Source organism: Moschus berezovskii, chromosome 11, assembly GCF_049115385.1.
Source record: "Moschus berezovskii isolate FMDL1 chromosome 11, NW_MosBer_1.0, whole genome shotgun sequence".
NCBI classification, from domain to species: domain Eukaryota; kingdom Metazoa; phylum Chordata; class Mammalia; order Artiodactyla; family Moschidae; genus Moschus; species Moschus berezovskii.
This window is the reverse complement of record NC_142470.1, coordinates 86,430,341-86,453,779: the sequence shown is the minus strand read 5'-3', so window position 1 is coordinate 86,453,779 and position 23,439 is coordinate 86,430,341. Positions and strand designations below refer to the sequence as shown.

The following is a 23,439-nucleotide window of genomic DNA, read 5'->3' as shown; positions in this document are numbered from 1 at the left end:
TTTCTTCATTTGCAAAATATTATATTTCTGGGAAATAAACTTGAGACCTGAATGAGGAGACACACCTGATATCATTTCTTCAGATGATAATTGGTATGGATTTCAACTCAGAAGAGGACCCTAAGTACTCCCACCCACAGGGACTACTGTTCTATTTGAGGAAAGGACCCAATTTCTGGGATGCCTGAGCTAAGATTTCTTGGTAGTACCCTACCAGTTTCTCACAGATATATTGCTTGGAAGCCTAAACCAGGGAGCAGCAGGGAGCTTTGATCCCAGCTGGTTTCCTCTCCACCAGCTTTGTCATAACGTCAACAGAGTCCTGGCATTTGCGACCACCTTGTGACCAGGCAGTCCTATGTGCTGCATCTTCCCGGCCAAAAGGCACGTCCTTGGCCAGCTGTCCTTTTTAGCCTCTTATCCCGCTGTGGTGTTGCATGTTCTTTCATTATGCTTTTATTTTCAGTCGCTTTTCTACTGGATTCTTCTCATCACCTTTGAAGTGTGCTGAAGTCTCCCACTGAGAGTAGAGTGGGAGGAGTGGAGACAACCGTATCCCAACTGTACATTCTTCTCGAACCATTACATTTTCTTCTCCCCCTTATAGAGGCTTCTAGAAAGAATATTTATGCTTGTGGACTCTGTTTCTCACTTCCCATTCGCTCCTCTGGTCACTGTCAGATTGGCTCCTGAGCCATCAACCAAACCAAACAGCTTGTGCTGAGGTCTTTCCTCTTCCTCTGCCTTCCCAGCAGTCATCTGTTCTGTTCACCATCCCTCCTGGAACCACTGTCTTTTCTTGGCTTCACTGACACAAGACTTTTCTGGTCTCCTCTGTCTTCTCTGACAGCTAATTTACTATCATTTTTTGTAGCCTTATCTATTCTCAAATTAATAAATATTAAAATACCCAAGGTTCACTCCTAGACACGCTTCTCTCCTTCTATATTTTATTCATGCCAAAAACGTTTTCCTAGCCTAGATCTCTCCTCTGAGCTCCAGACCCACGTATCCACTTCCTTCTTAACATTTCTACTTGGGAAGTCTCACAGATATTGAAAATATAACACATCCAAAACCAAACTCTTTTTTTTTTTTTTCAATTTTAGTGTTTAAAATGGAAGTATCATTGATTTACAATGTGTTAATTTCTGCTGTAGAGCGATGATTCAGTTTAAGGTATATATATTCTTTTCCATTATGGTTTATCACAGGGTATTGAACATAGTTCCCTGTGCTACACAGTAGGACCTTGTTGTTTATCCATTCTGTATAGTTTGCATCTGCTAATCCCAAACTCCAGTCCATCCCTGTCTTTGTCTTGGCAACCACAAGTCTATTCTCTATTTCTGTCAGTCTGTTTCTGTTTCTGATAGGTTCATTTGTATATTTTATTATTATTATTATTTTTTTCAGCTATACCACACAGCATGCAGAACTTTCCCAACCAGCTATTAAACCCATGCCCCCTGCATTAGAAGCATGGAGTCTTAACTGGACCAATAGGGAAGTCCTTGTATCATATTTTAGATTCCACAAGTAAGTAATATCATATGTCATTTGTCTTTCTCTTTCTGACTTACTTCACTTAGTATAATAATCCCTAGTTGCATCCATGTTGCTGCAAATGGCATTATTTCATTGTTTTTTTATGGCTGAGTGTATATGTACCACATCTTCTTTATCCATTGTGTATATGTACCACATCTTCTTTATCCATTCCTCTGTAGATGGACATTTAGATTGTTTCCATGTCTTGGTTATTGTGAATCATGCTGCTATGAACATAGGGGTGCATGCATTTTTTTGAATTATAGTTTTTAAAGTTGATCTCCATCCCCAACTTCAAATCTCTTCAGTTCCCCATCTCACTGAAGAGATAAGTAGGCCAGAACTTGCAGTCTCCAAGACCCTTCCCTCAGCCTTCAATTTTGCCTTCTAAACCTCTCCTGAATCCATACTCTTGTTCCTTCTTCCTTTCCCACTATCTGGAGCTACCTGCTGTTACCTGCTGCTGCTGCTGCTGCTGCTAAATCGCTTCAGTCATGTCCGACTCTGTGCGACCCCTAGACGGCAGCCCACCAGGCTCCCCCGTCCCTGGGATTCTCCAGGCAAGAATGCTGGAGTGGGTTGCCATTTCCATCTCTTACCTAGATTGCTGCAAAAGCCTCTTTACTGGCCTATCTGCCGCCATTTTGACCTTCACCTCTCACAACGTATCCAGAGTGATTTCTTCATCTGATCATTATGGCCACCACTGCCCAGCCTGAAAATGGTTGAAATGCTTGAATTTCTTTCCATTATTTTAGGACACAATATTCTTAACAAGCCCTGCACCTATCCCGCTTTATCTGAAACCATGCCCCACCATGCTTTCTGCACACCAGCCACTCTGGCCTTCTTTCACTTCCTTTTACTTGTTATGTTTCCCTTTCTCAATAGCTTTTTGCCCAGAATGCTCTTCATCCCTCTTCAACTTGTAACTTTCCCTCTTTCTTCAAGTCTTTCTTAGTTGTGGCTTCCCCAGAGCTGTCTTCCCTGACCTCTATATCCAGGGCAAATCTCTACCATATGACACTGGGTACTTCTCCTTCATATCGTGATCATGGTTGTAATTTTATATTTACTGTGATTATTTGGTTCAAATAAATTTCTCACTGACTGTAGACTCCGTTAGAGTAGGGACTGTGCCTGCTTTTCTGTGCCTAGCACCAGCACAGACCTAGTATATATAATACATAGAAGGTGCTTGGTAAATACGTTTGTTGAATAGACGTTTGAATGAATGAACATGGACTTGGGTTTTCTGTGATTTCTTTGGCTCCTTCTTTTTTTTGGCTATCTCACCCATGCCTTATCCTTTGTCTAGTTATTGGAAACTCAATCATGACTTTGGTTTACATGTCCAGTGCCACTGCTGGGCCTTCTTCCTATGCTGGTAAGGAAACTCATGAGGTTCTGCATAACCTTTGGACAGTGTCCTCCTGTGGACACTTCCTTTCATGCAATAATTTTATTATTGTCAGGATTCTGTTCAGAACTTCAGGCTTAGATAATAAGAGAGAGCCATCTGGGTTGGGGATGGAATAGAGAATCTCCTACCTAGAATAATAAGATCATGGAGTTGGAAGAAACCCTTGGTAATCATTTAATTTCTCAAGTGAAGCAGACATTCTTCGTGTACCACTCCTGGCAGATGCTGTTTAGTTGCTAAGTTGTGTCTGATTCTTTTGTGACCCCATGGACTGTAACCTGCCAGGTTCCTCAGTCCATGGGATTTCCCCGGCAAGAATACTGGAGTGGGTTACCATTTCCTTCTCCAGGGGATCTTCTCGATCCCAGGATTGAATCCGCATCTCCTGCATTGGCAGGTAGGTTCTTTACTACTGAGCCACCAGGGAAGCCCCTCCTGGAAGATACTAGTAGCTAATGTTTATTGAGCACAGGCCTGTTACTGTCTTAAGAACATTGATATGGATGAACCTATTGAATCCTTCACAACCATATGGTAAGTACAGTTACTTTAATACATCTTCTGTAGATGGAGAAATGCTGTACTACCTTTGCAGTTAGCCAGTGTTTATGTGGACACTTCCAGAAATGGGATTTCACTCCATTATGAACTGGATACTAGTTATTTCCCCTAGTTCCAGCCTCTATTGTACAGAATAACCTGCTCCAACTTCCACAGACAGTCATGAGAATATTTTAAAATAGTAAGAATAATTTTTTTTTCTATTCATAAAAATAACATATTCTTGTTGTAGAAAATTTGGAAAAGTTCAGAAGAGTATAAAGAAAATAAGAATCTTTGATAACCAAGGAGAAAATAAATGTTAACTGCCCAGAAACCGTTAGCTTTTTGTTGTTGTTTTTAACATCTATATTTCTTTGAGGGCCCATATAAAATCTCTGGCCAGTTAAGACACCTAGTTCTCTGTCCCATGACTTTTCAACAAGCCAGATTTTTTTCTTTGTATAAAATTCTAAATGTGAAATTTTACATTTATCCCTTATAAACTATATTTTGCTTATTTTGATTTTTTTCTTCCATATATTGAAACTTTAAAATCTAGATTCTGCTACCTAGTATGTTAGCTTTCCAGCTTTGTATGCTACATGATTTTGATAACAGGACTTTCCAAATGTTTATTCTAGACATTGATAAAACGTTGAGCAGTAAAGAGCTCTGTGATACTCTATTAGGGCCCTCCCTCCAGGCTCACATGCGTCCTTTCATCAATCATTTAGTATGGCTGCTCAAGAAAATACAAATCAGTGATCACGTCTCAATTTCTAAGTGCTCACAAATCATCATTTAAATACTCCATTCTAGGATTTTCCTGGAAATCCTTCCATGTCAATCTGTTACATCAGACTTTTCACTGCAGTGGAAGGGGCTGTGTATAGATAAACTGGTCCTGATTAACATTTAATGGGGCTGAAGAAAGGATCCCACAGGTGTACATTGTCTTATTACTTCAGGAGATCAGCTTCCTGTCAACATACAGGAAACTGGAAAGCTGCAGTCTAATAATACAGCCACTGACAGGAAGATTGTTGTTTAGATGGCTCTTCCAGATTTCTCAATTGAATAATCTTGGTGAAGAATGACTGTTTTGCACTTTTTTTATTTTTATGACTTGGATCAACTTTCAAGGCTACCTGACTTTATATAGTAGATGGGCTGCTTCCGTGTTGCATATAAATTCTTTTCTTGGAAGTCAATTCTACCTAAAATGTACTACTGCAGGAGTTTCCTTTTTAAGGCCATCCTGACGTGAGACATTTTATCAAGTCAAGGATCCTTCAGTGATTTATCTCTTTGAATTTTAAAAATCAGAGTTGCTTAAAGCAAAGCAAAATGATACTGCATATTTCTTTGCTTTTGGAAATGTCGGGGAACATCATGTTTTGTGACTGTCATTTTGAGCAAACAGGATTGGTAAGATGTTGGGACTGCCAGGCAGCCAGCTAATGAGGAAAACCCGAGTCACATTCTCGCCTCACCATTCCCTGGTGCACTCCTACTGATGGGAGATTGCCTTTTTTGATCCCCCTGATGGATATTTTTCTCATTTTTCAACAGTCTTCATCAGTAACTCAAAGAAAATTCTATTGATGCATCTTCTCTGCGCCCTCCTGTCATTCAGCTGCAGGGGGCGGGACTGGTGGTCCGGGGTTGACTTCAGTCAGGTGTCTGTGTTCCCGGTTCTCTTGGACAGGAGCTGTGTGGAGACCAGACTCTCCGCTTGTTCACCTCTATGTCTACATAGGACCAGCCCGAGCCTCCCAGGAAATGGTGTTACGTTCATTGACTTAATGGTGACTCCTAAACTTGAACAGGAACCAGCTCCTGGGACACCATGGGGTCCACCCTGTTGTCACCAAGGGAACCATGATGGTTTAGAATGGCTTCTCCTTTCTGAGATTGACCTCCCCTGAACTCCTGAAATATTCTGAGACTCACTGGCCCTTAACCAAACTTCCTCCTCCCCTGCTATTGTTTGTGTATGTGTGGGCAAGTATGTACATATTATTTGTATTATATCAGTAGTCTTGTCTAGGTTTCTGTGTATTATGTCTCCAGGTTAGGTACTGTATCTTAATCCTAATCCCAACCCTTAACCCTAATCCTCAATTTGGATCAGTCACTCAGTTGTGTCCGACTCTGTGGCCCCATGGACTGCAGCATGCCAGGCTTCCCTGTCCATCACCAATTCCCAGAGCTTGCTCAAACTCATGTCCGTTGAGTCAATGATGCCATTCAACCATTTCGTCTTTTGTCATTCCCTTCTCCTCCTGTCTTCAGTCTTTCCCAGCATCAGGGTCTTTTCCAGTGAGTCAGTTCTTTGCATCAGGTGGCCAAAGTTTTGGAGCTTCAGCTTCAATCCCAATCCTAACTGCTAACTAATCCTGATTTTGATCCTAACCCTAAGTCTTAAATCCCAGACTCCAAGATCCCTACTCAATAGTCAGTCTTTAATAAATATCAATAACCTCAGATATGCAGATGACACTACCCTTATTGCAGAAAGTGAAGAGGAACTCAAAAGCCTCTTGATGAAAGTGAAAGAGGAGAGTGAAAAGGTTGGCTTGAAGCTCAACATTCAGAAAACAAAGATCATGGCATCTGGTCCCATCACCTCATGGGAAATAGATGGAAAAACAGTGGAAACAGTGTCAGACTTTATTTTTTTGGGCTCCAAAATCACTGCAGATGCTGATTGCAGCCACGAAATTAAAAGACGCTTACTCCTTGGAAGGAAAGTTATGACCAACCTTGATAGTATATTAAAAAGCAGAGACATTACTTTGCCAACCAAGGTCCGTCTAGTCAAGGTTATGGTTTTTCCCGTGGTCATGTATGGATGTGAGAGTTGGACTGTGAAGAAAGCTGATCGCCGAAGAATCGATGCTTTTGAACTGTGGTGTTGGAGAAGACTCTTGAGAGTCCCTTATACTGCAAGGAGATCCAACCAGTCCATTCTATAGGAGATCAATCCTGGGTGTTCATTGGAGGGACTGATGCTAAAGCTGAAACTGCAATACTTTGGCCACCTCATGCGACGAGTTGACTCACTGGAAAAGACTCTGATGCTGGGAAAGGTTGGGGGCGGGAGGAGAAGGGGACGACAGAGAATGAGATGGCTGGATGGCATCACCGACTCTGTGGACATGAGTTTGAGTGAACTCCGGGAGTTGGTGATGGACAGGGAGGCCTGGCGTGCTGTGATTCATGGGGTCGTGGAGAGTCAGACACGACTGGGCGACTGAACTGAACTGAACTGAATAAATATTTGCTTTTTATTAAGAATATTACTTTGATCTTAACATCACTAAAATCACTAGAAACTGCCATGCATTTTCTATATTGTATTATCCAATGAGAATTATAGTTAAGAATGAGCATCTGCTTCATTGAAAGAGCAGGAGATTAAAATACCTTCAGTATAAAATTTCAGGTTTAGTATGTAACTCAACATCTTATTGTTATGAAAGTTAATCTACATGGAGGATTTCAGTTCGCCTAATCAGTTAATTGGAATAGCCTCTTGATCATGATCACACCATTTGCCAGTAAAGCGTGTTTAAAGTATGGTCTCTTTCTAGTCTCTATCCTGTCATCATGCTGATTTCATAGGATAATTTACAGATAGCTTAAAACAAAATAATATAAATTAATCAAGTAATTTAGCCAGAATCACTTATATCCCACTTTTAGTTTCATGACCAGCTACATAATTTGAGGAACCCAGTGGAAGACAAATATGTGGGGTTCCTTGTTATTAAGAATTTCAGGATGGTGAAAGCAGAGCACTGAGCCCAGTGCCCGCCCATGGAGCTGGCCCTCTGTGCATTGTACACACGGGGAAACTCGGGTCTAGAAAGGCATAGCAAGATCCTGCCAGGTCCCAGCTGACAGGTGGCTAGACAGGTAGTTAGAACTTGGCCACTGGGCATTTGGTAACTGCTCCCACTGCTGGGTTTCCCATTCCTGGGCTTCTCCCACTACCCAGCATCATCACAGTGGGGAGCTGGGTTACATCCTCAGTGCTGGTAACTGGACATTCTGCTTTTACAACTTTCTTGGGTTGTTCCAACCCTTCGTCTGATTTCTTTCCTAATGCCGCACCTGAATTGATTTGCCTACAGCATCTCCTCCTGGTCAGCATGACCTCTGCCACTGGTTTTCTTGAAAATTCCGAGGAGATTTATGAGGTGCTGGTGGAAAGAAAGCTGATTAGAAGCATTTTGCAGATTGGATTGCTCTCCTTGGCTCTCGGAAATAGAAGTGGTGTGTTTCTTCAGCGAGTTTCTGACCGCTTCCCACATCTCAGCATACACTCATTCCTAAGAGCAAGCCGAGATGTCTTGGCCAAAATTGCCTCAGGATAGGCTCCTGAATGTGCTGGATATTAATAAAGAGAGGGTAAGAAATTCCATCAGTTTCTGGAAATCAATTCCCAATCTCCAGTTCTATCTGAATTCAGCTCCATCTTGAATAGCCATGTCTGTTGTTTGCCAGAATTCCATGGACTTGAGAATGTGATAAAGAATTTAATTTCCTTCCTTCTCCCCAGAGGGACTGTCCAGTCGCTGGCTGTAGGAATTCAGACCCTTTATTGTGCCAAACGCCCCCAAGCCGCAGACGGTGCATTAACTTCGGAATGTGGCCAAGCCAGTCCCTTTGAGAAGGGAGCTTAGCTGCCCTGAGCTGGCATCTGTGCTGACACAGCCTTGAATCTAGCCCACAGGTTGGGTTTTGAGTTTATTAGTAAAATTTAAGCGAGCCTAGAGAAACCCTTGATTCAATAGAAACAAAAATAGCCAGTTTAAAGAAAATCAGGGTGGAGTAGGGGAGGGATGCGACTTTCACATTATCTCCACATAACAGATAATTAAACAGGTTCAGGGAGGTTTTTAAAAATCTAATTAAAATTATTTATTTAATTTCACATTTCCCCCCTTCTAAACTTTTAGATGGATTCAAAGCCCAAGCCAAACCCATCGATTTGATACTGGCTCCACAATGTCAATAGACAACATTCCTGAGAGCCCTTCTTGCTAACACCCTGGGGAAATATGCAGCAAATAGAAGACATAGTGGGGTCCTTAAGGAACTTTTCTTTAAGGGGGTAGGTAAAATAAAGACACAAATCAAACGAACACCTTAATATTGATATAAAACAAGCTACTAAGGATCAAATGCAAAATACAGACATGCTTCTTGTGGCAGTGAGGAGCAAAATGCAAAAATCAGGTCAGTGAACCAGGGAGGGCTTCCTGTAGGAGGCACCATTCAAAGCAGAATTTTGAAGGTGGTCTGGGTGAAGGGAAGTCCCAAGGGAAAGAGGCAGGGTAATCCCTCTGGGACCTGAGATGATGCTTTGGATTATCTAGCTGACAAACCTGTCTTTTCCCTTAATTATCCATCACGTGTTATTTTTGCTGTGTTCTAAATGATTCAGACTGCTCTGTCTGGATAGATCTGATCTCCAAGGTTTCCTTGATTGAATGTGCAGGTATTTGTAGTTAGACTATAAAGTGCACATAGAGTGGGAATGTATAATGTGAAACCTTAATTTTGGATAAAAATGCCAAGATGTGAGCTATGCTGCTTCCCTTTAGTAATTACTCATTTCTGACAAAAAAAAGTTGGAGGCTTAATCCACCCCAAGGGCAATTTAAAAACACTCTTGCTGGTTAATTCACTCCCAGCCCTGTTCCCCAAACGGTTTTTTTGCTTTCTCTTTTCAGTCCCTATTTTAGAAGTTATATCTTTCTTTCTGATTCATGACCATGTAATCATTTGGTTAGTTAATCTGGATAAAATTAACACTTTCCTCTAAAGCAAATATACTTTGTTCTCCTTGGGAATATCATACATAGAGAAGAACTATAGGTTACTTGTTATAAATGCAAGCAAGTTACATGTGCATTCCCTGCATATCATAATCAGTAACATCCCCATAAGTGAGCAAAAGACTTTCTCCGTCAAATAACAGGCATCAATTAAAGCAGGAATTTAGATCCTCATTCACAGGATTATAAATTATTAAGCTTCACAGATCTGATCAACAATAGGGGCTGGAGGAGACCTCCTCTTGCTTCATAGACTCTGATTGCTTCTGCTCCGTATCATCTTTCTAAGAGGATTTAAAATCTGGTTTCAAACAGCTGTCAGAATGATTCTCCCCTTTCTTAAGGCATTCATTAGAAAATAAAATCAGATATAATTAACAAACAAACCAACCTATCTGCCTGCTGTTCTGACTTGTTATAATAAGTGTTATTTCTACTTACAAACAGTTTCCTGTCAGCATCCTGCTGTTTCTTTAATAAGACTTCTGCACTGGGGAAGAAAAAAAAGCTTGGCATTAAAATTAAGCCCTGACTTGTCGTCACTTCTCTTCCTGTTCATCTGTGTTCAGATCCAATTTGCTTGGAGGCTAAAAGGAACTCAATATGTCAAAACCATCACTGAGAAAGAGGAAAGACCTCTCTGCTCCTGCAGTTGGCTGAAGGATGAGGCTGCCTTTAGGCTCATGAGAAACACTCTCTTCTCTCCGTGCTGGGCACTGGGTGGCCCTTGTGGCTTACCAAAGGACTGGGAAATCTATTCAGGTTCCCGGGGTTGGTCTCCCAGCTGATGACGATGTTCTGGTACCTTTGAGCCAGTTCCAGAGGTTCGTGTGAGTGGGCAATCCAAAGAGAACTTTGATCCCAAAGTTGGCCTCTGGGTTTGGTAAGGATGGGAGACACTGCATGAGAATAACTGGGGGGTATTGCTGAGCTGGCAAATACAGCAACGGATATAATACTATGTGATCGAAAGTTAGGGGATTATGGTCTTCCTCCTTTGTATCTTTTAAATTAATCTTTTAAAAATTGTGGAAAACTTCAAGCATACCAAAGAAAGTAAAATAGAATAATAAACTCCGATAAACCCATCACTCATTTTCAGTAATTATTTACTCATGTTTTTGACACCCCCACCAACTTCCCCTTTCTGTACTGTTTGAGAAACCAATTCAAGACACTGTATCATTTCATCTATAAATAGTTTGGTTTGTATCTCTAAAAAAAAAGACTCCTTTAAAAACTACAACTATAATCCCATTAGCACACCTAAAAATAATGAATAATTAATTCCTTCATATAATCAAATATCCAGTGTTTAAAATTCCAGTTGTCTCATAAACAAATGTTTGAAAAATAGTTTCTTTGACCCAGATTCAAGTAAAGTCCCACAATTTGATTGGTTGATATGTTTCTTTCTATCTTTTTAATAAACTGTTTATTTTGGAATAATTGTGCCGCTGCTGCTGCTAAGTCGCTTCAGTCGTGTCCAACTCTGTGCGACCCCACAGACGGTAGCCCACCAGGCTCCTCCATCCTTGGGATTCTGCAGGCAAGAATAGTGGAGTGGGTTGCCAAGTCCTTCTCCGGGAATAATTGTAGATTTCCAGAAAAGTTGTAAACAAAATACAGAGAATTCCTGCAAACCCTTCACCCAATTTCCCCTAATGTTAACATATTACGTGTTGATGGTATATCTGTCAGCGCTGAAAGATGAATATTGTGACATTACTATGAACTAACCTACTAGCTTTATTCAGACTTCACTGGTTTTTCCCTTAACGCTCCCTTTCTGCTCCAGGATCCAGTTCAGGACTCTACGCTCAGGCATGGTGATTCCTGACATTTCCCTGATTTGTGACACTTCCTCAGTCTTGTTGGCCTCGGTAGATCAAGTATTTAGCAGAAGGGCCCTCTGTTTGCATTTGTCTAATGTTTTCTCGGGATCAGACTGGAGTTATGGGTTTGGGGAAAGAATATCACAGAGGGTAAGGGGTTCCTCTCTTGGGAATTATATCGGGGGTCCATATCACTATGACCTTAAGTCTTTAAAAAGTCTCTTTAGTCCATCTCTCTCTATACCACTGCAAGTTACTTGTAGAAGAATCTCTAGACATTTGTTTTCTTTTTTAATATATAGGGGCCATGGCCATTTTCAGGCTGAGTAACAGAGGTCTCTGCTTCAACCCCAGGCTGCTTTCCAAACAGTTACCATCTCAACACTTCCTGTTCATTTGTATCCCATAACATCACAAGACAAGGTTAAATAAAATTCTCAGTTACACTGTGGCTGCGTGTCAGCCTTTGATGTTAAGTAGATGCTGGAGAGACAGTCTGAGAAAAAGGCATTCTTCATAGGAAACACATTTAAAAAATTCTTTGAAGGCTACTAGTTCATGTGTCATTGAAATATTTCGCTAAGAACACACACATACACACACCCTCACACCATGAAGACGTATACAAATATATTATTGTTACTGGAAAAAGAAGAAATATACCAGGACTTCAGAGCATTCTTATAACAGACAGCCACTAGGCTACACTGGTGATGATTAAAATCTTCTTGTTGACATTGGCTCTGGCTGACCAGAGTCCTTCAGTTTTCAGAGGCAGGACAGATGCTGGCACAAGTGGATGAAGAGATAACAGTCTTCTCGCTGTTGAACACAGTGTTTTACATTTTATCTTGGTTTTTGCCTTACCTTGATGTGTTACTTAACATCATTGTTGAAATACTTGAAGGTAAAGTGTGAAGTATTGCCTTTCCCGGGATGAAAAAAGTGAGAAGGCTGAGATAGTTCCTGTGACCTGCTCAGATGGTGAGTTATGGATGGAAATGAGATTAGAAAACAGGTGTTCTTCCCCTGCAGGCTGTTGTCTGATAGATTCAGGGAAACGGCATCCAGGATCAACCTTTGAGGACTTTTTGCTTTTGGTATCAGACATCTCAGGATGAGTAATTAAAATTAGAATTTAAAGTTATAACCCCAAGTTTCTCATAATGAACCATCCAAATATTGGTTTATGGTATCAGATTTGTGCTGTAAATCCAGCTGAGTGTTGCCATCTTGATAGATAGGTTCCATAGTAAGCCTAGGTGGGTGGGGGAACACACCCCTTTCTGCCCTGACTAACGAAGTTCAGGTAACAGCTCTGATCCTTCCAGTGCAGGGTCATGGTCAGGAAGGCCAACAGCTGACTGTGTTATTGGAGGTGTCTTTAGGTTCTGGGCTTCCTAAGGGCAGGGTCACTCTCAGAGTCCATATAGCTTGGCTTCATGGGAGGAGAAGGGTACTTCTGAATCCATCCCTTGGTAGTTTCCATTGGGCTCCCATCCTTAATGTGAAAGGAGTAATTGCCAATCACAGAATGTAAGGGGTTGGTGAGATACAGGAGTGATTCACCAATACCCTTCAGAGGAAAGAGAAAACCAGCACTTCAACACGTTTTAACACCTCAGATATAATTTCCACCTTTGGTAATAATGATGCTGACACCAGAGTGCTATTGGAATGGGGTCCCCTTGGTAACAGAGGAGCAAGTACAAAATGTGTGAAAAGCTCAGCCTAATGCAAATGCCTTTAATATCACTTTGGTTTCACAAGTAGGGTTGTTTAGCTCTTTGTCTTACTTGGTCCAGGGGCAATGAGTTTAATGATGTTTCACACTGAGTGTTCCTCAACCTTGGTGAGGTATTTCAAGAAAACTCTAGTTGGGCTTCTGGATTCTTGACCATTAATAATTTTAATGGTGACAATAAAAGCTGGAGGAACTCCAATCTCAGCAAGGGTTTTCAAGAGGCAGTGTAATAATGAGGCTTGTGGAGCTCTGGGTGTTAGGGCCTCTGGATTTGCTCTGTCCCCGGCTGGCTCTGTGTCCTTGATCTTACACTTAACCTCACTCTCTGGATTCCAGTGGAACGTGCAGATATAACTCTCCTTGACCTGCCTAAGAGGTATGTTTTGAGAAACAGCTAGGTATATAAAAGGTGGGGGAAGTCTGAAAGGAAGAAACAAGGGAAAAAAATTACATTTTGGAAACAGAAATTGCTTAATAACAAGCAGTGACAGAATGCCTGCACATTGGAGTTTTGTAGTCAGAGTGAAGATTTACTTGGCATTTTGAATTTGTTTTTTCAGCAAGCAGAGGCTGTTTGGGGGAGTTGAGAGAAAGGAGAAAAACGAAAGAAAGTTAAAATGTCAAGAATATTCTAGGTATATAATATACTAAAATTCTATGGATTGACAACTCTTTCTATTTACATAAAATAGATCTTCCAATGATGATTATTCAACCATATCTGTTTTCCACATTGTCTCATAATTTGAGGTTCTTTTTCCCCCTCCACACCCCCAGCAATTGTCTAAAGCTCAAAAAGCAAAATCGTTTTGAATGTTGGCCCTTTGAGGCCTTAGAACAATGGCTGACCTAATTTTTTCCACAAGCTTGGGTGTCTCACCTTTTTAGTCTTCCAAACACTGGCTTATCTTAGGGACCTTATGAAACACTGTGCCTAAGAATAACCTGGTAGTTTAAAAACAAATAGACCAAGCCCTGTGTGAACCTCCCATGAAGGGCATTTCTAATTCCATCTTAAAAGCTTGAGCTTGGATCAGAGTTGGTAGTATTATTTGGGGGTCACCTTCTGAATTTACTTTTCTCTCCACTCCCTTTTGTCAAGTTCTTGCTTCTTCTGAATTTTCTCCCAGTTTCAGAGGATGCCTGGGTCATGGCAAAATGTGGACACTCTGGTGAATGTGCCCAGAGGACATGACTCTCTCTTCAGATCCAGGAACTGAAGGCTCCTGGCTGATGAGGAGGATGACTAACCTCCAGCAGCTGGTGGTGCCAAAGTTGCTTCTACCACCCATAGACCAAACCCAGATCTTGCTGCACTCGGGGGTTCATACATGGGCAATGACTTAACCACTGCTCCGCTCAGCGTGCCTTGCTCTATTGCCCTTGAAGATAAAGTCTCTGACTAGCCCTGGCTTGTCCCACTGAGGGGACAGTATGAGGACTGGCGAAACTTACTCGGTCATAATTCTGTCACTAAATAAAGGCCTGTGTGTGCTGCCATCCATCAACTTAGTAGGTATCTTTGTTCCTATTCCTCCGCAGGGCTCATGCTCAGTCACAGGGCACTTTTCCTGGGTGTTTCAACTTTCTAGAAGATTCAGTGGTGCCATCTATTCCCATCTTGAGCAGGTTGTAAAGATTTCCTCTGAGTTATTCACATGCTGAGGGAGTGGCCTGGAGTGAGAAGGGAGCCCTGGGCTAAGGGTCAAGAGACCAGGGTTCTAGGCCTAGCTATGCCACCTACTTCGTGACCTAGGAAATGCCTTTTGTGTTTTGAGGATATTATTGTTCTTGCCTATGAATTGAGGCTATTAGATCATCTCCAAAAGCCTAAGTGAAAGTATTAGTTGCTCAGTCATGTCCAGCTCTTTGTGACCCCATGGACTGTAGCCCGACAGGCTCCTCTGTCCATAGAATTCTCCAGGTAAGAATGTTGGAGTGGGTTGACATTCCCTCCTCCAAGGGGTTCTTCCCAACTAAGGGGTCAAACCTGGGTCTCTTGCATTCCAGGTGGAGTCTTTAATATCTGGGCTGCTGGGGAAGCCCCTAAAAGCCTATGCTGTCATAAATATAAAATACATTTGGTGCAAAAGACTCACAAAATTTGTACCATTCTGGTCATATGCTGTATATCTATGTGTATAAGTGCCAATAGATCAGAGAGAATAAAAAGAAATCGGTAAAAGCAACTTATCTAACTATTCTCACCTCTATTAAAATATGCAAGTCAATTATTATTGTTATTTTAAAAATATTTATTTATTTGACTGTGCTGGGTCTTAGTTGAGGCACATGAACTCTTAGCTGTGACATGGCGGAACTAGTTCCCTGACCAGGCATGGAACCTGAGCCATCTTCATCGGGAGCATAGAGTCTTAGCCACTGGACCACCAGGTAAGTCCCAGAAGTCAATTATTTTTCATGGAACTTTGCCTACTCAGTAAACTGTAAGGAAGGCAAGCTCTTTGGGTGTTGGGTTCAGGTTTCTGAAGACTACTGGTGGCCATTTTATCACCTATAAGTGATATCAAGACTAAAACTTGTATGTTCTAACCATGGTGCTTTGTAAGCCATTGGCTATTATTAAATAATAGTGGCAATTTACTAAAATCCTCTCTTTCTGAAAATTAGTTATGCAAAACTGTTATTTACTTATGAGTTTAAGATAGAGAAAGAGATGGAAATACTGCCTTAAAGCAGACGGAGTGTGGGCAGATGCTGGCCAAGATTGCCTTCCACTCCCCTCACAGGCTCTGGGGTAGAGGCAGGCGATTGTGTTAAATCATGCAAAACGCAGTGGCAGTTGGGTGAGACATGCAAAATGGATTGAAAGCAGAGATCTTATTTGTCAGTACTGATTCCAAACCTGAAGGCTGCAGAGATAAAGAATAAGGATTAACTCTTAGATATGCTACCTGCTTGAAAAAGAAATTTTTCCCAAAAGCCCAATACACACATTTCAGCTGTCTACAATTTTCCAGTTAGTATTAACTCATTAATTAGTAAAGCATGAGTGAGTTTGGAATTTTCAGCCCAACAACTGTGCAGATCTTTATAAATGTCCTGTAATCTCATCAGAAGGTCCCAGATTACCCTCTCTTTTGCTTTAATTAGAAAACAGGCAAATCAGGACAAGGATATAAAATTGACTTTGTCTCTCTTACTAATTCTGTCACCTGAAACAGTTCACTTAGTCTATTTGGACCTCGGTTTCAGTAACTCCACTGTTACAAGTTTACGTTAGGGGACTTCCCCAGTGGTCAGGTGATTAAGAATCGATCTTCCAATGCAGGGTATGTGGTGAATTGTAAGCTATTGACTTGTAACCAGTTCCCTGGTTAGGAATCTAAGATCCCGCATTCCGTGGGGCAACCAAGCCAGTGCGCCTCAACTAGAAAAACGCATGCATGTAATGAAGAATGAAGATCCAACACTGCCAATAAAAGAAAAATAAATGTATCTGTAAAAATGTCCAAAATATATCAGTAAGTGGGAAAAGCAGATAGTATATGATTTATTTATGTATTAGCTTTGCCACAGAAACAGTGACCCCCCAAGTTGCAGCAGTTCATAATACTAACTCATTCCTGTTTCATGTTGGTGGCTACAGTTAGCTGCATTTTATTTCCTTGGTCTTACACTGGGACCTAAACTGAAGAAGCAGTCTTCTACCCAGAGCAGAGAGAAAGAGTAGGAGAGCTCACAAAAACATACAGTGGCTCTAAAACTTCTGCTCAGTCGTGGAGTGTAAGAAAGCAATGTGTTGGGGATGATGATAGGGTGGATATAATATTTTTTTCCCTTGGAAGACACTGCAAGTCATTTGATAACTGATTAATTGCCTCCAGGAATTATTTCTCAGGAAATGGGAATGAATAGTTAGGGGTGATAATATATCACAATATATTTATCTGTAAATAGAGATATGCATATAAAAAGTCTGAAATATTATTCATTAAAATATTCGTAGGCCAGGAGAATTGAAAACATTATCTTGCACATGAATGTTCATAACAGCATGATTCATAATAGCCCTAAAATGTAAACAACTCAAATATTCATCAATGATGAATGCTTTAAAAAAATGTGGTCTATTCATATAATAGAAAGTTGTTCAGGCAATAAAAAAAAAGAAGCACTGTTACCTGCTACAACATGAACCTTGAACACATTATGCTAAGTGAAAGAATCCAGTCACAAAAGATCGCAAATTGTATGATCTCAGTTAAACGCAATGTCCAAAATAGGGAAATTCAGATAGACAGAAAGTAGGTTAGTTGTTGCCAGTGTGTGGGAAGGACAGAGGGTGGGAAGTGACTGCCAGTAGGTACAGAGGTTTCTCTGGCATGCTGAAAAGGTTCTGGAGCTAGATAATGGTGGTGATTGTCCAATCTTGTGAATATATTAAAAACTTAATTGTTCACTTTAAAAGAATTAATTTTATGCTATGTGAACTATATCTTAGTTTAAAAAAATTCACAGAAGCTATTGAATGGTGAGATTGTAGGCAATTTTCACTTTATGTATAAATTCATATACTGCCTGCATTTTTTATAATGAGCAGGTTTTATCTTTATATTCAGAGAAAAAGAATGGAGATGTTCTAATGGGGAAGAACACAAAAATATCAGTTGCACAAAATAAAGTTACCTTGAACTTTCCTTAGGACACAATTCACGTATCCTAATTTCTAATTGCAAGTTGACAATTTGAACTGCACCTGAGTTAAGCACTTAAGGAAAAATTCATCATTTTTCTCTAAACTAACCTGGAGATGTGCAATAGCAAAGGTTCAGTTCAGTCGCTCAGTCGTGTCTGACTCTCTGCGACCCCATGAATTACAGCACGCCAGGCCTCCCTGTCCATCACCAACTCCCGGAGTTCACTCAAACTCATGTCCACAGAGTCAGTGATGCCATCCAGCCATCTCATTCTCTGTCGTCCCCTTCTCCTCCCTCCCCCAGCCTTTCCCAGCATCAGAGTCTTTTCCAGTGAGTCAACTCGTCGCATGAGGTGGCCAAAGTTTTGGAGTTTCAGCTTTAGCATCAGTCCTTCCAATGAACACCCAGGATTGATCTCCTTTAGAATGGACATCACCAGATGGTCAACACCGAAATCAGATTGATTATAACAAAGGTAGAACTATTTAAAATCAGGGAAAAGTGAAAATGGGATTAAAAATGGGTGCATGTGTGTATGCTCAGTCGTTTCTGACTCTTTGTGACCCCATGAAATGCAGCTCGCCAGGCTCTTTTGTCCATGGAATTTTCCAGGTAAGGGTACTGAAGTGGGTTGCCATTTCCTACTCCAGGGAATCTTTCTGACCCAGGCACTGAACCTGTGTCTCCTGTGTTTCCTGCATTGGCAGGCGGATTCTTTACCACTGAGACACCTAGGAAGCCCCTAAGAAGGGGTATAAACAGTCAATGCCAATCTATCTCAAGGGAGAAATGGTTTCCCAGAGTCAGTCAGGAGCACAGTAATCTCCATCTTTTTGTTTCTACATGTGGGGAAAAGTCAAAACCACAGCTTAATCTCTTGGTTCTACCATCAGAAAGATTACAAGCTTAATTACGGTTTTGGCCCAAGGTTTCATTTTACTTTTAAGTGAACCTGAGAGCTAGTATCCTAATCAGGAAACAATTTTTTTAGGATGAAGGCCTGGGGGTAAGGGAGTTCCAGAGAAATGAGATGGAGACCCAGTCCAGGATGTTCAAGCTGACATCAGAGGTGTGAGGTCTTTGAGTAGGGGAGGGGCTGGTGACTTCCAGAGAGTGAGCCACATTCAGAGTAGAGATTTAGACTAAGTTAAGTCTGCAGATGAACTCAAGCATCTCCCTGACCTGCTCAACAGGATTTTTCCCAGGACTCAGCAAATACTGTTGACCCCTCCACATTCAAGTTTGACTAGAGAGTCAGCAGCTAGGGTCTATTCCACAGCCTGAACTTCTCAACAATAAAGGAGATAAGTGAACAATGTTCCAAGAGCCACAAAAGTCCAACAAGCATGAAATATATCTATTGGACAGGTAAGGCCTCTGTCTGAGAGAGATTTATAGAGGAGAGAGGCTCACATGTAATCAGAGAAAATCAGTGCTTGGAAGAGTTGTATTTATGCATAGGTGTCCATAAGTGCCTATTTCTAGAAAGGCCACAGCTTAGGTTCTTTACAAATAGCACACCATAAATGGAATTGGCCCAAACATTGCTGTTAGCCACAGTTTTGATCTGAAAGATCAAAGAGAACGTAAGAAGGAAAAAAAAAGTCCTGTGACTTATCAGAATGTTGTTAAATGTTCCTTGGCCAGGAGTAGTCATACATGATACAATGATGTAGCTTATCACTCACGATTTATTATTTGAAAAAAAAAGGGTAAAGAAGTTGTTCTCCCTAACAACTCTAGCAAGAAACTACAAGGTCTTGCTGTGCCCTTCCTAAAACAACTTCCTGAAGAACAAAACCCAAAGCACAAAGAGTACTGCAGCTCAGAACATTTTTGCCCAGCATTTCTGATAATAATATGCTAATTCTAATGTGCAACACAGATTGCATTAGCAAGGTGTAACAAGAAGCAATCAGGGTGTATAAAGCATGTTTTCTCCTTAGCCTTGTCTGACACTGTACCCTAGAGAGGTGGCAGGAACCTCTGGGTCTCACATCAGAGATGGCAGGCAGGGACTTAATATGATGACTGATTGCTGAATTTCACTAACAAGCACCAGATACTAATCTATATAGAATCTGTGTCTTGTATATAAATTACAGGCATTTGGGGTTTTCTGCTAATCTGAGAAAAAGAGGCTTCTGCAGCTGGAAGAGTGCATGCTGATTTTATTCAAGCATGTTGAACTGTTTCCAGCATATATTAGGCGCTCAAAAAAATATGTTTTTACATGATAAATGAATGAATGAAGTACTGCTAGGGCACACTGTATTAGCCAGAGTTCTTCAGAGGAACATAACCAATAAGACGCATGTATATATGTGTTTAAACACACTCATATATATAAACATATATAATGCACACCTATATATATATAGGAGTTGGCTCACACAGCTATGGAGTCTGAGGAGTTCAGACCCAGAAGAACAATTGATATAGTTCCAGTTTAAGTCTGAAGGCCCTGAGAAGCAGAAGAGCTGATGGTATAAGTCAATTCCAGTCCAAGTTTGAATATGAAGACAAGAGAAAATCAATGTCCCAGTTCAAAGGCAGTAGGGCAGAGAGAGAAAATTTGTTCTAATTCATCCTTTTATTCTGTGCAGGCCTTGAGTGGATTGGTGAGGCCCACACACACTGGGGAGAAAAATCTGCTTTATTCAATCTGCAGATGCAAATGTTAATCTCATCTGAAAACATCCTCGGAGACACACCCAGAAATAATGTTTCCACAATCATCAGGGGCACCCTGTGGCCCCATGCAAGTTGACACATAAATATTCTCCAAATCCCATGCTCATCCTACCCCCTTAGTAGGACAAGTTTCATGAACCAAGAACCTTTTCTGTGACTTTTGAAAGGAATGAATACATTTGTGAGGCTAAAGGGGATGGTTTAAAATCAAAATGTTTTGGACATGAAGCTAATGGCACAAAAATAGATTCATGATTTCTGACAGTATTCAGTGCCTGCTGGATACACTTGATTAATTGGTACTGTGCTCCCTTAATCAGCCATACTTTAATACTTGGATAATCAAACCAATGTCAGAGTGTGGGATGCACAGAGTACAGGCAAAGGGCAGAGTCTGAACAGATGGCTAGGTGAGAGAGCTGAGAGGCGGGCTGAGCAGAGGCCACAGTTAATGGGGAAACATCTCAGCTAAGAGTTTTCAGCTGGAATCACCTGAGGAGGTTTAAAAACTATCCTGTCCAAGCCTTCCTCTAGAGCAATTAAATTAGAATATCTTGGGAGGTGGGAGATGGTGGCACCGAAGTGCAAGTAATTTTTTGTTTTGTTTTTTAGTTTTTATTTAAAAATTTATTTATTTTTAATTGAAGGATAATGGCTTTACAGTATTGTGTTGGTTTCTGCCAAACATCAACATGAATCAGCCATAGATGATTCTAAAGTGCAGCCTGTTCTGGGCCGTCCAATCAGTTCTTTACTAGAAGAGAGTGAGGTGGCTCCTTTGTGAAAACCAACTCAATGGAGAATAGTGGTTCCCAAACACGTTTGCACGTTGGAATCATATTTTGGAAGCAGGTTTTGGAAAGCTTCAAAACCTGCTTATGCCTGGAATTCACCTCTAGAAATTGTGATTGAATGGGTCTAGGGTGTAGTCTGGGCTTTGGAATTTTAAATAGATCCCTCCAAAATGCATAATCTCTAGTCTCACTCCATATCTCAGAATTTGCGTATAGATGTTTTAAAAATTGTAGTAAAATACAGACATACCCTCAGTATCTGAGAAGGATTGGTACCAGGAAACTGCTGATACCAAAATCCACAGATACTCAAGTCCCTTAGATAAAATGGGGCAGTATTTGCGTATAACCTACACACACCCTCCAGTATACTTTAAATCATCTCTAGATTACTTATTACCTAATTCAATGTAAATGCTATGTAAATAGTTGCTGGTGAGTGGCAAATCAAGTTTTGCTTTATGGGATTTTTTTCCCAAAATATTTTCAATCCACGGTTGGTTGAATCTGTGGATGTGGAATCCGTGGATATGAAGGGTCAACTGTACACATAGCATAGAGTTTACCATCCTCATCATTTTTTAAGTGTACAGTTCAACACTGTGAAGTATATTCACATTATTGTGCTATCAGCCCCCAGAATTGTTTTCATTTTGCAAAACAGAAACTTACCAGTGAACAACTACTTCTCATTCTCCAGGCTCTGATAACCACCTGTTGGGATGCCCTCTGCAAGCGTTGTAGCTGCCCAGCCTCGACACTGAGTCCAGACACAGTAACTGAGATTTATTGAACAGGGGATCTCATGAGTCCAAAACAAAGGGTACTGGAGCAACACCTCAAAATGTATGGCAGACGTCAGGTAAGACACAGCAGCAACCTTTGACTTGGGGGAGAAGGAGGCTACCGTTTATAGGAGGGAATTGAAGTCAGGTTGGCTCATCAGTTACCGGGGAAACCAGCAGCTGAGACCCATGCTTTACAGCCCCTCAGGTTAGCAACCATTATGAGGGCAAATGTTTCTCTTTAATAAACTCCCAGGTAGAGCTGTTCTGGCCTAAGGATTAGAATGGTCACTAGCTGGGGCAGGGGTGAGCACTAGCTGGGGCAGGGGTGAGCACATTCATGTAGGTGAGGTGAAGGTGTAACAGGGACGGGTCAATAGGGGACGTACAGACAGCAAGAGAACAGTCATCTTGAGGAACCATCCACCACCATCTACTTTCTTTCTCTATGAATTCAGCTTTTCCTGGTGCCTCGTGTAAGTGAAATCATGTAGTATTCTTGCTTATGTGACTAGTTTATCTCACTTTGCTCAGTGCCTCAAGGTTCATCCATATTGTAGCGTGTGTCAGAACTTCCTTCCTTTTTAAAGTTGAATAATGTTCCACTGGATGCATATACCACAGCTTATTTTTCCATTTTATCTGTCAGTAGGCATTTGAGTTGCTTCACTTCTGGACTGTCATGAATAGTGCTACTAGGTATACAAATATCTCTTTGAGACCTTGCTTCTAGTTCTTTTGGGTATCTCCAGAAGTGAAATTGCTGGGTCAGAGAGTAGTTCTGTTTTTAATTTTTTTAGAATCCATCATACTGTTTTCCACAGAAGCTGCGCTATTTTACCTTTCCACCAACAGTGTACAAGGGTTCCAACTTCTCTCTTCTTGCTGGCAGTGTATTTTCTGTTTGTTTTTTGATAGTAGTTATCCTAATGGGTGTGAGGAACAGAATCTGCATGTTTACCAGATCTGCAGGTAATTGTGTTTGGTTACAGTTTGAACTTCTATTGGGGGAGAAATTGGGTAAGGTAAGTATATAGGGGGACTAGGAGAAGATAAAGGCCAATTAGGTTTGCTATAGAGATTCTACTGGTGCCGTCTCTAGGCTGATAAGGGTCTAGAATTGTCTCTGATGGTTAACTTCTGTCTTTCCTAGAAGAGAGGGGAGAAGGGGAATCTTTATGATTTTATATTCTGCTTTTAAGCAAGTAGGGGAAGGATAGAGAACTTTTTTTGTCTTATTTTTTTCAATTGTCTTCAGCTCAAAATAATCAGTGTGTCACGGTGGCGTATTTCAGGCTGGCGTGTTGTTACTCTTCACAGATAGCCTAGAGCCCCTGTGTTCATTATGCTACCTGCCCTGAAAAAGCGTCCAATACTCCTCTTCCTTCTTCACCAAGGATTCCTTGCCTTCTTCTCCAATGTCACAGAAATAAAACTTCTCAAGGGCCTCAGGGGCTCTCATATCCTCCAGCGTGTAGCTGACATTCTCAACAAGATATCTTGATGGAAACGATGTTATGGAAATTTAGAATCCAGCAGATCCCCTTGGAAGTGCTTGTT

General features: G+C 41.1%; 1 protein-coding gene across 2 annotated transcripts in view; it reads left to right on the top strand.

Annotated features, from left to right (window-relative positions):
• The window catches only part of TMEM178A (transmembrane protein 178A), a 207,284-nt gene that overhangs the window by 13,828 nt on the left and 170,017 nt on the right, over positions 1 to 23,439 (top strand). Inside the window, exons 4-5 of one of the 2 annotated variants that reach the window (XM_088841526.1) lie at positions 17,910 to 18,081; positions 21,795 to 21,956. The gene's annotated coding sequence lies outside the window, so the exon portion shown is untranslated. The remainder of the gene's footprint in view (positions 1 to 17,909; positions 18,082 to 21,794; positions 21,957 to 23,439) is intronic. The other variant, XM_088841527.1, reaches the window with a different exon arrangement.